General features: G+C 40.8%; 1 protein-coding gene across 2 annotated transcripts in view; it reads left to right on the forward strand.

The window, feature by feature from the left end:
* The window catches only part of myt1lb (myelin transcription factor 1-like, b), a 143745-nt gene that overhangs the window by 52715 nt on the left and 74649 nt on the right, over nt 1-16381 (forward strand). For both annotated transcript variants that reach the window (XM_044375586.1, XM_044375587.1), the window contains one exon: nt 10598-10711. The gene's annotated coding sequence lies outside the window, so the exon portion shown is untranslated. The remainder of the gene's footprint in view (nt 1-10597; nt 10712-16381) is intronic.

A 16381-nucleotide genomic window follows, 5' to 3' on the forward strand; every position in this document is an offset into this window, starting at 1 on the left:
ATATTCCACAGAGCTCTTTTGGCTGTATTATAACAACATAACAGACGTTCAAATGGGAGTAGTCCTATTGGTAAGAACTTTCCTACTTACATTCCACACAGAAAGACTAAAACATAGAGGTAGGACTGGTATTTATCATACAGTTACTTGACCAAGACCATTCACTGTCTAAATATTGTAGATAGCAGTGCATTTTAGTCTTTTTGTGCATATTATTGTTAGCCAGCTCCTGCATAAATTCATGGATGTATGTGCCTCCTGATGATTGCCTACATTCATACTTTCCCCTTTTTACAAACTCATATCTAGTCTAGTCTGCTTTGCTTATTCTTTGTCTGAAATAATCACTTTGTCAGTTTTAGGCTGTATTTTGTTCAGATGAAGCTTTCATGCAGCTTCTTTTTTATATGAAAAATTATTTGTTTTTTGTTGTTGTTTTTTTTTTTTTTTTTTTTTAGAAAAAAAAGTATAGTTTTGGTAGCGGTAACCAAAACCCAGATATATTGGTGATATTATCAAAACATTTAAAATGATAGCATGCTTTAGACAGAAGACATGGAGAGTGAGAGAGGAATGATCCTGAGCTGGACTAAACAAGGCATATACAGTATGTGAACACAGTTATGCACTCTATTTAGGTTTTTCATAAGATTCAAATATATGATCCATAAATGACACAATGTTAAGCATACAATCAGTTTTACATCTCAGTGACAAACAGCCCTAGATGGTGAGTGTTAGCCTGCTGGGTTTATTATAAGAGTCTCTAATAACACTGCTTGCTGATAATGTGTAGTTTAATATATAAAAGCCTATAAGAAAAATAACATTATCGGTGGTGACTCAAAACCACTGCTGAATAAAAATGACAAAGCCAGAAGGAATAAATCTACTTTCATGGACAGTCTTTCTGTGTTTGTACTTATTTATGGAGTGACTTGTGAAGTGGCAGGCTGAACCTTGCAGACAGGGCAGTAGCTGCTCTGGTCATGTGTATACCTCTGAGAACGCTCTCTGGCTTTCAGGGAGCTATTTTGAATTACTGTGTGATTCATTCAAATCGAAACAAATCCTGCCTCATGTTGTCCAACATCTTTGACTCCTACACTGGAAATATAGGTCCTACTGGAGTAGAGAGTGAGGGGACATTTTCTATTCTGTTCTATTAGGCTGCTATTTTTGGTGCCACAGGATACCCAGTGACTGTGTAGAGCCTTGTCAGTGACGAATGTGTTTGTGTGAGAAACAGGGGTGGGGTGTCTTCCCACAGGAAGATATGCATGTGTGTCTGAGCGACTGTGTTTGAGATGGATGGAATTGGGGGGGATATTCAGTGTTTTTCTATCTCTCCTGTAAGACTCTGTGTGTGTGTGACAGAGGAAGAGAAAGAAAGAGAGACAGCATGTGTGTACAGTAGCAGGGTGTTCTCTCTCTCTCTCTCTCTCTCTCTTTCTGGCTCGCTCCCCCGGGGTGATTCAGTGTGTGTATGCCCATTAGCTTGCCCGAGTGTGTGTATACCTCTGAATGTGAATGCCAGCTATGCTGTGTGTTTGTGTGTGTCTGTATTTGCCTGCCTGCCTGCTTCAGTGCCTATGCTGAGATACAGCATGCCAAGCTGTGGGTACCTTTGTGTGAGTGTGTGTGTGTGTGTGTGTGTGTACATGTGTGCACTGCGCCTGCTGTCATCCCGGGGTAAAGCCTCAGGACATATAGGGTCATGTGACAGACACCCCTATCTATCTATCTGCAGACTGCATCATTTGTATTCTGGGTAGACACTGGCAGCTAAGCGGGGGGGTGGGGAGGGGGGGGTGGGGGGGGGGTCGGGTTATGAAGAGAGTGAGTGAGAAAGAAGGAGAGATAGGGAGAGAAAGAGACGGGTTTTGGGGAGGGAGAAATAGAGAAAAAAATAGAGAAGAGAACAATAGACCTCATCAGTGCATTGAGACCTGGGTGCAATCAGACACACACACACACACACACACACACACACACACACACACACACAAAGAGTCGTGCACATACAAGCATGCCTACACATGCTCACAAAACTGCCATGTAGTCATACATCCATTGATACATCAGTAACAGTATGTGTACACACACTGGTGTCTTTGCCAATTCATAAGGGAGGTCTGATATGAATGACGAGAAGGACAACGCCACAAGAACTAAATGTTGGAAAATGTCATCAACAGCAACACAAAAGGAGCTATTTCATTAACCGGGACAAAGCTCTACAACACAGCATCAGTTTGGCATAGCTTAGGGTTAAACTCCCATCTGATGTGATAAAAGACAGCTAACCTTCAAAGATGCTTGGCGTTCACTGCAATAATACCCCAAACTGCCTCTTTGGATTCATCCCGCCGTCTGTCTGGTGAGGAAAGATTGTATATGTCTTCTCTGTAAATAAGCATTCAGCCTTCATTGACAGACAGCCACATGCAGAGGTATCAGTTCACCAACCAAACTCTCAGGATCTAATATCATTCACCAGCAACATTCAAATCTGCTTACAATGAAATTTGTGAGGACAAGTGAAGCAATGACTGACAACTGCAGAGATGTTATTATTGGTCAGTCAATAATTTTTTTACATGTCAGGGCCTGATACTTGAACATTTAGGGGCATAAATACAGTCTGCAAAAGGGGTAAACTGATCTTACCAAGAGACTACTTAAGAATTCTGAAACACAGGATGTACTGGAGACCTGACAAAGGACAGGGGGTCCATTGTGCTTCACTAATGCAACTAGTGCTACAGCTAACGATCATTTGCACTATCGATTCATTTAGTGATCAATTAATTGTTTGTTCTGTGAGATGTTAAAAAATAGTGAAAAAATGGCATTTACAATTTGTCAGACGCCACGGCTTGTTTTGTCTGACTAATGGTCTAAGATATTCAATCTACTCTCATACAGGCTATGACAAGGAAAACAGCATTTGAGGAGCTGGAACCAGAAAATATTTGGCATTTGTACTTGAAAGATGATTAAATGATTTTTTAAATGGTTGACAGTTAATTTTCTGTTGTTCAACTAATCAACTAATCATTACAGCTCTAAATGCATCCCCTTATACTGTAAATGCAGATTTCTGCCCAAAATGTAATTTATGTTATGTGTTTACTGTATGTAGAAATGACCATCAGCCTTATCAAATTTTTAAACTCTTAAATATAAATATCAGCCGCAAAAATCCATTATAATCTGAATTCAGTATTGAATCTGCTTCATACAAATCCCTTATGAAATCTATTTGGATTTATCTTTAGATTATCTTTCAGCAAAAAGTTTCATTTTGGTGTTTTGTCAAGCTAAAGATTACATCAACACCAAGCTAAAAAAAAAAATAGTGTTTTACAGCCCTCTCTGGTTGAAAGTTTGAAGTCCACACCCACCATCATTGAGGCTGTGATGTTAGTCTTCAGTGACAAAGTTAGTGCTAAGTAGCTACAGCTGATATAATCTGCTATCAGTAAATATCTGACACTTTCAGCTGGTGAAAGTGACAGTCAGGGGCTAGCTAAAAATGAGAAGCCTGTCACCTGAATGTTTGTACATCGCTCTTAGACGAGACGAAACCGAAAGCAGCCAGTTGTAGAGTGAAATGTCACCCCTGTGCCATGTCAGCTGTGGGAGTTGTAGTTTTTGTTTTGTGTGAATCTTGATCAGGTGTCAGAATCAGAGTCACTCATTTAATCATTTTTTTGTGTTCTCACACTCTAATTTTCACTTGAATATGCTAACAATGTAGAGCCCTGGACATACTGCAGGTCGCCACACTAGCAGCTCAATGCTCCCTCATGGCATCATGTACAACAGTGGGCATGAATAGTGTAGTTTTCTATAGGCAGAGGTGCTGTACAGCTCTGTGTTTTCCTGTGGCTATTTCAAGTCTTGGCTGTCTCACTCCTCGACCTTGGTGTTCTATAGCTGCTGGGGATGAGAGATGGTGTTAACACTTCTAAAGGCGTAAATCACCTCCCTCTCTCTCTCTCTCTCTCTCTCTCTCTCTCTCTCTCTTTCTCTCTCTCTCTCTCTGTCTGCCCCCCCCCTCCCACCACCACCACCACCACCACACACTTTCTCTCTGTCTCTCTCCCTCACTGCAGTGTTGTTCTCTTCACTCGGTATCTGTGTGCTGAGAGGTGATTGGAGTCTTCCTAGTCTGATAATGGGCCACATGTACACACTGTAATACACACACACATACACACACACACACCTTTTTACAGCCACAGAGCAGAGAGAAAGAGAGAGAGAGAGAAAGAGAGAGTAGACTCATCAAGTAATTAAGGCCCTGGCTCTCCCTTGGAAATTAAAGGAATGGCCCTTTGCTCTCCTCTCTCTGTCTTTCCCTCGCTCTCTCTCTCTCTTCCTCTTCCTGCTGGGCTGATTGCTGTCTGGCTTCCCTCCTCACCTGAGTATTTCACTCTCTCTCCCAGGCAGTCAACCCATAGTGCATTGTGCTGGTGATTACCCCACTGTGGGTAATTGCGGCGGCGGTTCGCTCGATGTTATTTCCCCCTCTCTCTGCCCTTACAGAGGAGGAGGCACCTCCCTCGAGGAAGAAGAGGGGTGGGGGGGGGGTGCATTTTTAGCTATGTGTGTGTACGTGTATCTTATCGGGAGGGGGCAAGCTAATAATGAGTGCACTGCATGTGTTCCTCTGTGCATTGTAGCCATTTATTCCTTTATTTTTAGTTTGTTGGAGTAGGAGACTCAGACTGCTTGCGTGGTCACTGTGTATCTTTGTGTGTTTGTGCTTGTGAGTACAGTGAAGCCCAGCAGGTCATGCATGCGCGGTCAGTTCCATCTCTCACGTCCTTGAAGAGAAAAGCGGGTCAGAAAACTGCTTTTACCTTGGCTCACTCTTTCTCTTTGATAAGAGCAGGGAAGTCATAAAGAGCCAGTACACTTCACTACCTGACAGCTTCTTTCACCCTTGAACTTCAGTGTCTCAGACAACACTGCTGTGTGTGATATTTTGTGGGAGAGATTCAGACCGACAGGCAGATTCTTTTTCTTTTTTTAAAATTTTTTTTTTAACTGTGATAACAAAACATCACCCCGCAGTTAAAACATGATATGTGTTGATTTCATACAGGTGGCTCTGTGGTTAGCATTGTCTTTGTCTGTGTATGTATCCTGCAACAAGCCCTCCAGATCCAACAAACAAATATATCATTGGCTGTAGGTTGCCATGGTTACAATAATGACACAATAGTTACAACTATTGTGTTAACTACTGTGTTAAAATCTGCCGTTTTGTTGACCCATCCATCCACCCACCTCCTTCCTCTGCGGACTTTGTTGCTTTAGAATAAGGTCACACTGTTTCCTCCATAATTCCTGTGGCTGCTTGAGGGCTTCATCACTTGAACATAAACTCATTTAGTTTTTGGGGCATTCTGGGTGTAACCATCTCTTGCCCAGTGTGTGGATTGGATGGTTAGTTGACAGTAGATGTAGTAGTGTGACAGAATAAAAAGAATCAAGTCAGCCCCACCGCCTGCATTTTCAGGAGATTTTTTGTTTTGGGGTTTTTTTCCCCCAAATTTTTCCCCATTTTTACAAATTTAATTAAGTTTATTTATTTATTTATTTTTTAACCAAATTTGAATTTGGAGCACTTGGAATATTGATTCTTATGATCCACTCATTACCCAGAATTGTCTGTTTTATCAAGGAATGTACTTTCTTGTAGCGTAATTATTTTGTGAGGTGATACTATTTACTGGTGGAGGATAAAGTGGACTGGACAGTTTACTATGGAACCCAAAGTGTTCAGTATTAAATAAATAAATAAATAAAACACTGTGAAATAAATAATCAGATTAATACATAGAGTGAAATATAGTTAGAATTAATTTCTAATATTTTATTAAAACTTGAGTGGCTCTCTCAACTTCATTTTGTTCATTTTTATTTTATTTTGATTTATTTTCCAAAGTCTGTTTCTTTTCAGAATGACCTTTTACAATTTTTTTCCCATTGAAAAAGTAAACTAAATCAACCAACTGGCTGTTGCTGCAAATGCATTAAATGCAAAGACAGAAAAACTAACCTCTGCTTTTATTTAGTTTAACAAAGCTACTATGCTACCTACCTAGCCAGCTAACTAGCTAGGTTAATTTGTAAACCTGTTACTTAGACATGACACTAAATAGCCAGTGTTAACAGCAGCAGATGGTTAATGCAGAGTTACCTCTGCAGTGCTTCGATTTTAAAGATGTACAGAGAAAGACACAACTCTGTGAACAACTAAAGGACAGTCTTTCCCATTGGTTAGAGAGGTTGGGGGCATGTGCTTGGCTTAAAACTTAGAGGGCAGGCCCTGGTGACAATCCCACTGTCATGAAAAGTGACATTATTAACACATTATTAGCATCTATTATTCTACACCTTCACAAGTTGATGTAAACATGTTTTCCTACCTTTTGGGGTTAAGTCTATTGCAGCAAACAGTACCTAAACAAAGAGGTTCACCTTTGGTTCCCAGTTACATAGAGTGCTTGGACCCCATCATACTTGCTTTGCAAATTAATTTAAAATATTTATGTATTTATTTATAACTTATTTATTTATTTATTTAAAACTGAACACTTCAGGGCTCCATGTATCACCTCCTATAGGCCAGTGTTACAAAAACACTGAAACTGTATTTCACATGCTTTTGTTGTGCTGCCTGCCCACAAGAGGATTTGTTAGAAAATTTCAGTAATATTAAAGTTGTCTAGATGCAGGGTCATGGGATTTTTTCAGTTGGTTTCTGCTGTATCATTGTTTTGACATTGTGGTCAGTGTAATGCCTCTCTGGGATTAAAGGGTTGGGGTGGTTTAGTTTAGGGATATAGTGGATCAGTTTTTTTTTAAACTGAAAAGCTTTTGAATTACTAACCTCTGGTGCTGTCTGGTCATTGACTGGACTCCTGAATAGACACTCTGAGCACACTGCCACCTGAAACAACCAAAAATAGCCAAGATGTGGCTATGAATCATGGCAGTGGATCTGCCCTCTGTACAACTCTGTGCTCCCACTGTATTAGGAGGCAGAGGGGTTTGGGTTGAAATGATCCCCTTAAGTCAGAAATGATATGTGTACTGTTTCCTGTCATCTTACTTTGTGTTTGCAGTCCAGTCCAGTGGAAGCACTGATTCCCACAGAACAGTGTGAGGAGAAACAGATAAAGGTGCCAGCTGGCTTTATTATCAGACCAATCTAATCTCCTGCTCTCTAGCTAACACACCAGACCAATAAACATACATTTGCACACACACACACATTCATTTTTGTTCTCTTCGTCAAGTTATCTTGTTTTTAACCAGCACTCTATCACCCACCTTTCTCATCTCACAATTTGTTTCACAAAGAAGCTGGCTTTTGGACTTGTGCTTGACTTGCAGTACTGTTAGGGCTGTAAATATTTTATTTATGTTTACAAGAGACACTGCAGTTCGACTCTCAACATGGTCAGAAACTCCTCAAACACATGAAGCTATACCGTGACAATGCCAGTTTCATCTGCAGCATGAGGACATTCAGATTCAGACCAAGAAATCTTCATAGCTTCTTCACCTACATTGTGTGTACATGTGTGTATGTGTGTGTCCAAGAGGCAATGAACAGGCAGTGAAAAGAACACAGGATATGGAACAGAGAGAGGGAGAGAAATAGAGAGAGAGATTTCATCTCCTCTCTGCCTGTATACATATCTGGTAGAATGTAGGTCAGGCAGCCCCAGTCACTCTCAGAGCCTGGGAGAAGGAGATTGCTGTGTGTGTGTGTGTATGTGTGTGTATGTGTGTGTGTGTGTGCATCCACATCACATGAATAAAGCATTCGTCTCTCTTGTAATATGTGCTTATTTGTGTGTGCCCCCTTGTCCTCAAGTGCCATATGTGTGTTTCTGTATATGATGGGTGATTTTTCTGTGTGTGTATCTGTGTGTATTTTAAATGCCTGTCATGTCCAGTACCTGTATGTGTCATAGAAAATGCCACAGCGGACATCACAGCCCACTTTTCATACCGCAGTGTACATAACCACACAATAGGGTTTTCATTACAGTGTGTGTGTGTGTGTGTGTGTGCGTGCGTGCGTGTGTGTGCGTGTGTGTGTGTGTGCCAGAGCAGCCAGTCTTCCAAGGATATTTACAGTGTGTACAATAGCTTTGATAGATACTGTATGGGGGCCCAGTAAAGGGCAGGCATGGTCCCCTCTTATTCTCTAAGGAATATACTGCGAGAAAATCTCACACACACATACACACACACACACACACACACACACACACACATTCACACACACACACTTGTAGGATCCTGGGCTGAGAAGAAGTCTACCAGTCCTTGGTCTATATGTGTGTGCATATTTGTGTGTGTTTGCCTTCCTGTGTGTGTGCTCCCATTGCAGTTGAAGGCCTATTCTTCTTCCCTTGCTGTGCTGTCTGTCACTGTCCTTGGTGCTGAAACTGGCAGACTAGCACCTCGACTGCATGACTGGAATACCATACACAAACACACACACCTATTGTACACAGCCACAGTATGCTGTATTGTTGTATTGTATCTTTTTCTGTTGTCCATAGTACTCACACTTTGCCAATTTCCATTTGTCTTTCTCTCTTTCACTCTTTTTTGTCACCCCTCCCCCCCACCCCTCTGTCTTTGACTGTTACACACACACACATGCATGAGCGTGTGCGCACACACACACACACACACACACACCAGGGGAATGTGGGATGTGTCCTGATGAAGAGTCAGAGAGCTGTGATTTGTCATCAGCCTCCACATGAAGACCTTCATCAGAGGACAGACCCATCACTTACACTCTGATTATAATGACCAAGAGGCCAGGGATGAGTGTGTGTGTGTGTGTTTGGGAGTTGCCTGTTTTTTATGGGGTAGAAACAGGTGGAATTGTGTAACAAATTTTGCTTAAATCATTCACATAACCTACTTTGGATTTTGTCAAATACAGTACATAGTCTGTGCTGACATGGAGGGTGGCTGTGGCTCAGAGGTAGAGCGGGTCATCCAGTAATCAGAAGGTCAGTGGTTCCTCAATTCCGCATGTTGAAGTGTCCTTGGGCAAGATGAATGTGTGAATGATTAGAAACTCCTCCTGATTAGCAAGCCCCTTACATGGCAGCCTCTGCCATCAGCAAATGAACATGTGTGTAAATGGGTGAATATGGTATGTCGTGTAAAAGTGCTTTGAATGGTTAGAAGACTAGAAAGGTGCTATATAACTGCAATCCATTTACCATAGCCACAAGAGTGTTCCTTTAACCAGCTGAGCCACTATTTAATCTGAATTTCTACATTTTCACGTAGCGCCACCCATGCCCAAAAGCACTTTGACTTTGCTTTACAGCCATGTTGTTTTTTGTGAATGAAAATGTTTTAGAGGTGCACCAGTGGCTGTAATCAAGTACGAACCAGCCTTTGATGCTGTTTTCAAAAACATAAAAGACAGCAGGACCATAATCGTAATATGAAAATGTAGTTTGAGTGGCCCATTGTTTCACATTAGGGTTTCACATTAATAGCCATTTTCAGAGTTGTTTGCGCTATCCCCTTACAACTCGCTCACACTGTTTCCAGCTCGGCCATGCTTATTATTCACACTACAAAGGGAGTGGACAAAAAAAGGTGGAAAACAGAGGTATGTGTGTGCGTGCTTGTATGTGATGAAGGGCAGAAAAAGACCCCCTGTTGTTTCAAAGTAAAGTCCGCTTATGCATGTAACCACTGCCGCTCCTTTTACATAACACACAACAGGCACTCTGAGCACTCACTCTATGCCTATGGTTGTGTTTGTCCTAAGGGACCGGCTATTGTTTTGATTTAAGCTGCTTTGAGATAAGTTGTGAATGACTGTGGTGTGTGTATGTGTGTGTATATGTGTTATGGGCCGTCTGGTAGGCTCCCTATGGGGGCCTTCATTCTTTGTGATGGTCCCTATACACCATCAACACCTCATCTGTTCTCTACCATACATTCTCTCAATTAGCAGCAGCGGATGGAAAGGAGAAAGGAAGAGAGAGAGAGACGGGTGGGCAGTGTTTGAGTGCACATGTTCACTCACACCTCCATCTCTTTTCCTTTCTCCTTCTTCATCTCTCTCTGTGTCTCAGGTTATTTCACCTTTTTTTTTTGACAGAGTGGGAAATCGACCCCTTTACCCGATCTTCTCCCACATTCCACCCCTAACCACCCCCCCCCACCCCCATTTCCTCTCCCCCTCTAACTCAGCGAAGGATGGAGAGCTGAGGAGAGAAATCATGGAGGCAGGCACGGATCATTAGCTATATTTGTCCCCACTTCCTGCAGAAGATGATAGATCTAGCTAATTACCCCATGTTGCCAAGCCTATCGCACACGACAAGCGGCCGTCGTTATGGCAGAAATCAACGTTCGCTTCGGCATGTGCCGCATAGCTGATGCTATATGACTATTCATGAGCTTGGAATTAAAGGAGAGGAGGAAATTTCAGATCCTGTCATGGATGTGTGTGAATGTGATTGTTCTGGAAATGATTTAAATGATGCATGTTCTCCATCTTCTTCCCTCTGTGTAGAAAATGAGTTTGGAGGAGACGTGGTGAGCCTTTCCTCTCCAGCTGAACGTCAGTAGGTCACGGTGGAAGCAGAGGTCTGGACCAAAGAGCTGTCTCAACCCCAAACCATTTCAGGTTAGAGTTTGGTACATCTTGTTTTTACACCCAAACATGTTTGTTTTTATTTCATCGTGTTCACACCTCTACTGATGCAGAGTTGTGTGATAAATCTGAATTATTTTAGTTTGTATTGGCATTTTTGTAGACTAATTTTAGGAAACCATGTTTGAACGTTACATACAAGGCAATAAAGTTGACTAGAATGGAGATTGTATGAAGGAAAAAACATGCAACCTCAGATCCACTTACATAGTAAACAGCTCCATTCAAACCTGCACAGTAACAGCTCTCTGTCATCACTGGACCAGCTGATAAGTTGTTGTATTGTATTCAGATCACAGTTTTTCACACTCTAACCATTTTAGAGTCCTGCACTGCTGCCGTCACCCACCAAGGCCATTTTCCATACTAGTTAGGAATCGCTCACCAGATTTCTGTCTCCATCACCCTCGCTCTTTTTCTCATTCTGACTTTCTCTCTCTCTCTCTCTCTCTCTCTCTCTCTCTCTCTCTCAGCACCCACTCAGATGCTATCTGCACAGCCCTTCACACTAATTCAGATGCACTTACCATAGCATCAGTTTGGCACACATGTTTACTGTCACTAGATGATGCATGGTGTAAATACCTATTTGCAGTGAAATTCGATAATGCCAGCACAGTTTTGGTGGTTCCCTACTGCTACACTGTACAGAATATCAATGTGATGTGAGAGTACGTGTTGGTGCTTGGTGTTGGTGTGTGTGTGTGTGTGTGTGTGTGTGTGTGTGTGCGTGTGTGGCAGAGGGTGGGGTTGGCGCCATATGCCTGAAACGCATTCTCCCAAAACTTCAAGGTGAAAACAAAGGGAAACTGATAACGATGTGAATTGTTGTGACAGATGTCTGAGCACCCCCATCCCCCATCACCACCACCACCAAAATGATAAGCACACACACACATACAGAATGCTTTTTTGTGTGTTGATTCATATTACAGTAATCGCTGAATTTTCTATCATGTTTGATTCCCAGTAATGTCCTGATTCTTCTCTGTCAAACAGGGTATTTTTTTCTGTGCCATTAGTTTGTGTCCGATGACATTCCTGTGTTCTTTATTGTTATGAAGACACACAAATAATAAACGCAGTCGCTTAAATTTTCAAGGCAAAGAATTTACACGTTGTGGTTGTATTGATGCCGACTATACAGTCAATACAAACACAAACACAGTTGGCATTTGAATGGCTGCTTTTTTCCAATATGTGAGCTGAATAAAAAGTTTAGTTGCATTCCACATTCCATTCACAACATATGTGCATTTTCAAAGGAAATCAGTCTTCAGCACTGTTTTGAATTAACACTTGTGTTTATAGGCTTGGATGGTGTGAATTTGAAAAAGGGTGTAGCCTTCACTTAGTGTCTCTTGCAGTCATTTTATTGAGGACCCTGTATATTCTGAAAATCCATAAAATCCCTACATAATATATGCTGCATAATGTGCCACACAGATTAAAATTCATGGATGCAAATTGCAAACCACGGGAAGAACTTTTGTCATACACACTAAGAGGCATTGAATGGTAAATAGGAATATGAAGTATAGCAGGATTTTTACCTAATTACCTACTGGCTTGTACATGTTTTTAATATACCAACAGTGGAGATCATGTGTGAAATAAAGTGGTGAATTACTCAAACATAAGTTAAACACTTCCACCTCGCCGGAACATTATGTCTGGGCTACAAAACAACCCATGAAAATGTGCCAGGTCTGTTTGGCATAATCCTTGAAAATGCATAAATGTAATGTGCCAATTTAAGCCCAAGTTGTGTCTGTTCATTGAGAGTGTCCAGAATTATTATTTCAGTTTTTCCATTTTTTATTTAAGTGGCAAATTAAAATAATAACCACTGTTTTATACTGTTGATTAAAGTATAAATTATAATGTTAAAGCATTAAAAATGAAAGAACAAGAACATTACAAATCATAAAACATACATATATTTGCATCAAAACGCTAACTTCAATGCCCTGTTAAGTCAATCTATCTCCAAAATGTGAACTATTCACAGACTAGGAAACATCTCTGGTTTCAGCTTTTTGACAATATATTTTTCAGGCAATCCAATGGATTTTTTTTATGGTTTATTTTTCTTAAGAAATAGGACATTTTTTCAAGGCATAAAGGAACGCTTAATCCTTCACTTTATCTTTAAGACTCATTATCACCAAATGTGGAGATACATGTATATGGTTTCCATTGAACAGCGATTCTATGAATTTTATAGCAGAATTAGTCATTTGAATTCTTTTTGAAATAATATAAGTTACTGGTTGTGTAGAAACACAAAAAGTGCAGTATTTTCTCCAGAGTTTGCATCATTCTATTTGTTTGCTTAACTGGTCAGCCTAAACTTTTGGCACTGGGATCAACGTGACTCTGTGGTTATTCATCTGGGCCTATAATGCCATTGATCCGAGGTCTAATTGAGACACAGACAGAGAAGGAGTGGGCCTCCGCCTAATCCTCAATAAGCAGGCTAACCTTCATTACAGCCGTGACATTTTCCCATGGGGTGCTAAGAGAGAGAAAAAGCCAGACAGAATATGAAGGGCTCTCCAACATATGGTGAGCCGCAGAGGCGTGTATGCTTCCTGGGTCCAACTCTCATGAGGAGCCTTGAGAGAGGCAAGCGGAGATGACAAGACTTACGCTGCCGCTGCCGTTATTGTTGCTGCTGTCTTTTTCTGCTGCTGGATTTGCTCGTTGTTGACGCTGTGTTCAGTGCTGATGCAGACCTCGCTTAAAACTGTGGCCCTCAGAGAGAGTCTGACAGCTTCAGATAGGCACTGTTAGTATGCAGGTGTGTGCACGTGCTTCAGCTAAATATGTATTTAAACAAGCCATTCTCTTTTTTTGTAATTCAAATTTTTATTGCTTTTATCTTTGCTACATAACAATACAGTGTTTCACATTGTTAGACATTCCTTGTTGCTTATAATGCATGTAATGTCAGTGGCATAAAAAACAAAAAATACAAAATAAATAAAATCAGTAGTATAAGGGACATACTAATAATAACATAATTAGGAGGAATATCCATGCAGCAGATTATATTATTTACTATCTGGAGACAAGGTTCATACTACAGGCTTATCAGTCATGTGCTATGAGTCCAGAAAAGATCCCAAACTGGTGCCTTACTTTTGTTTCTGTTATTCATCCTGTTATATGTAGCATATGCTCATATGAGGCTGTTTTTATCATGTTGTTTGCCCATTCTTCTAATTCTGGAGATTTGGGTGTGTTCCAGTGATAATAATGGTAATCTTGGAGATAGTGGTAATTTCCTTCCCAACCAATTGCTCAAATATTCCAAAGTTGTTCTCCAGAAGGGTTGAATGATTGGGCATTCACAAATGCAGTGTCTTTCTGACACTTCCAAAACAAACTGCTATTTATTAAACCCATTCTACTGAGTCTTATTGGTGTCCAATAATATCTGTGTATATTTAATATTAGGTGAATTTCCCTTCAGCTTCCCTTATGTATTTCCCATTATTGGATATAATTTTCAGCCATTCCTCTTCCTCTATTACACATCCCAAATCTTTTTCCCACAATAGTTTTAAGCTCTTACAGTCATCGCTGAGCAGTTGGTTGGTTGTTCTATAAAATACAGAAGCTTGATGGCGCTCCTCAGGTAGTGTGAAATAGTCCATGATGTTGTTTGCATCATTGTACTGGATTCTGGATGTAATACAGTGCCTGATTTATAGATACCAAAAATGTTCTCTTCCCCTAAGATTATATTTTCTTATTATGTCAGAGTATGACATAAACACACCCTCTTCATATAAATCAGCAATATTACATAACCCATTGAGGTGCCACTTCCTCCAATATACTGGTGTCTTTCTGATGCTAATCATATGCCATACGGAGGAATATAATTGTTTACAACATGATAATTAATACATTTATGTATTTTGATCCAGATCTCTTTGGAGTGAGACATGATGGGATTCAATACATTATGTTAACACTGGGATTATCTATCAATAGGGGTAAATGAGAATGACAGCTTACTTTTAACACCCACCCACTCTAACTGGTTATCTTTATTCCGGTGTTTGGCTATTTTGGCCATTTCAAAGGAAATATAGTATAATCTTGAATCTGTTAACCCTAGGCCTCCTCTGTTCCTAATATTTGCATGTACTGAGGTGAGATTACACAATTGGTTATCACCGCTGCCTTTGGGTTTTTGTATAATGTTTTAATCCATTTAATAAAATTTGGTCCAAATCCAAAATATGACAAGGCTGCAAATAAAAATTCCCATTGAACACTGTTCTCCCATTGAATTCCCACTGAATTCTGTCTGCTTCAACCAACTCAAATGTAATAATCTTCTCATGTTGTCCATTGATGACCTATTTTTCATAAATCCTACTTGATCAGGTTGTATAATGCTTGGTAATGCCTTTTCCAGGCATAAGGCCAAGATCTTCGTTAAAATCTTGCAATCCAGTTTAATCAGACTTAAAGGTTCTATGTGTAGGAATCAGAAATTCCTTCTCATTAGTGACACCGGTGGCGGTTAAGTGAGCTGCAGTCAGCATCCTGCTCCTCATGTGCATGCTCACTCACAGAGCTAGCAGCAGTGTGAGACTATTGCAGGTGATGTCTTTTTCCTCGCTTACACTTCTCATAATAACATAAAAAATCTCTAACGTTGTGTTTTGCACATTGATTGTATATAAATATGGACTTACTTTTAACACCCACCCACTTGTCTTCCTACTGCTATGCAAAAGTGAAGCCAAAATATCTCCTTTCCAGGAGGTTCCATCTTGCTTGTGTGATGTCATTTGGAGCCAGAGTCTGTGCAGTAGAGTCGGACGGCCTGCGGGACACCCCCCCTCAGCCACCCCGCTGCCTGACGAAGGTTTGAGAGCGGCTGTCACTGCTGTCAATTATGATGTCACACCCCCTTTTTATATAATCAAATAACTAATTAAAAACAACCTATCAGAAAAATGAGTACTTGGACAAACATCAGTGTGATGAGAACTACCTAAAATGACAGAAACCATCTTTGGGAAGAATTTATTTGTCGTGTACTTTGATTTTTCAGTTTGGCTCATGTCCCATCCTCTAACATGGAGGGGGTGTGATTTATGACCTATACTACAGCCAGCCACCAGGGGGTGATCCAGATGTTTTGGCTTCACTTTCGCAAGCTGTCATGACGTCCATATTTATATACAGTTAATGGTTTTGCACTGTGTTTCTCCAAAGCATCTCACACTCCCCCCTGGCCAGTGAGAGCCAATCCGCACCACCCAACCCACAAAAAAATTTGTTAATCAACCACCCAAACCTGACCCGACCTGCAAACCGCCAACATTTTTTTTTACCAATCCTGTTTACTAAACACCGGTAGGTTCAGCAAACTGTGGCCGGGGATCAACGTGTTTTGTTGTGAAATGTTTAGTGGTTGGCGGAGGCAGATAGCCACCTCATTAACTGGAGAGCTAATATCTACAGGGTGTTTCTATTCGGATAGCACCATTTTTTTTTTGTGGCAGATGCCGGTCGTTTGTTGATGTTAGTGGAAGAGAGGCAAGGTATTCTGGAGGGCACAAAAATCTGTTGGATGTTTGCAGAAAATCCAGCCCGGTTCCACAGGCTGATATA

The sequence above is a fragment of the Thunnus albacares genome, chromosome 15 (genome assembly GCF_914725855.1).
Source record: "Thunnus albacares chromosome 15, fThuAlb1.1, whole genome shotgun sequence".
Taxonomy (NCBI): Eukaryota; Metazoa; Chordata; class Actinopteri; order Scombriformes; family Scombridae; genus Thunnus; species Thunnus albacares.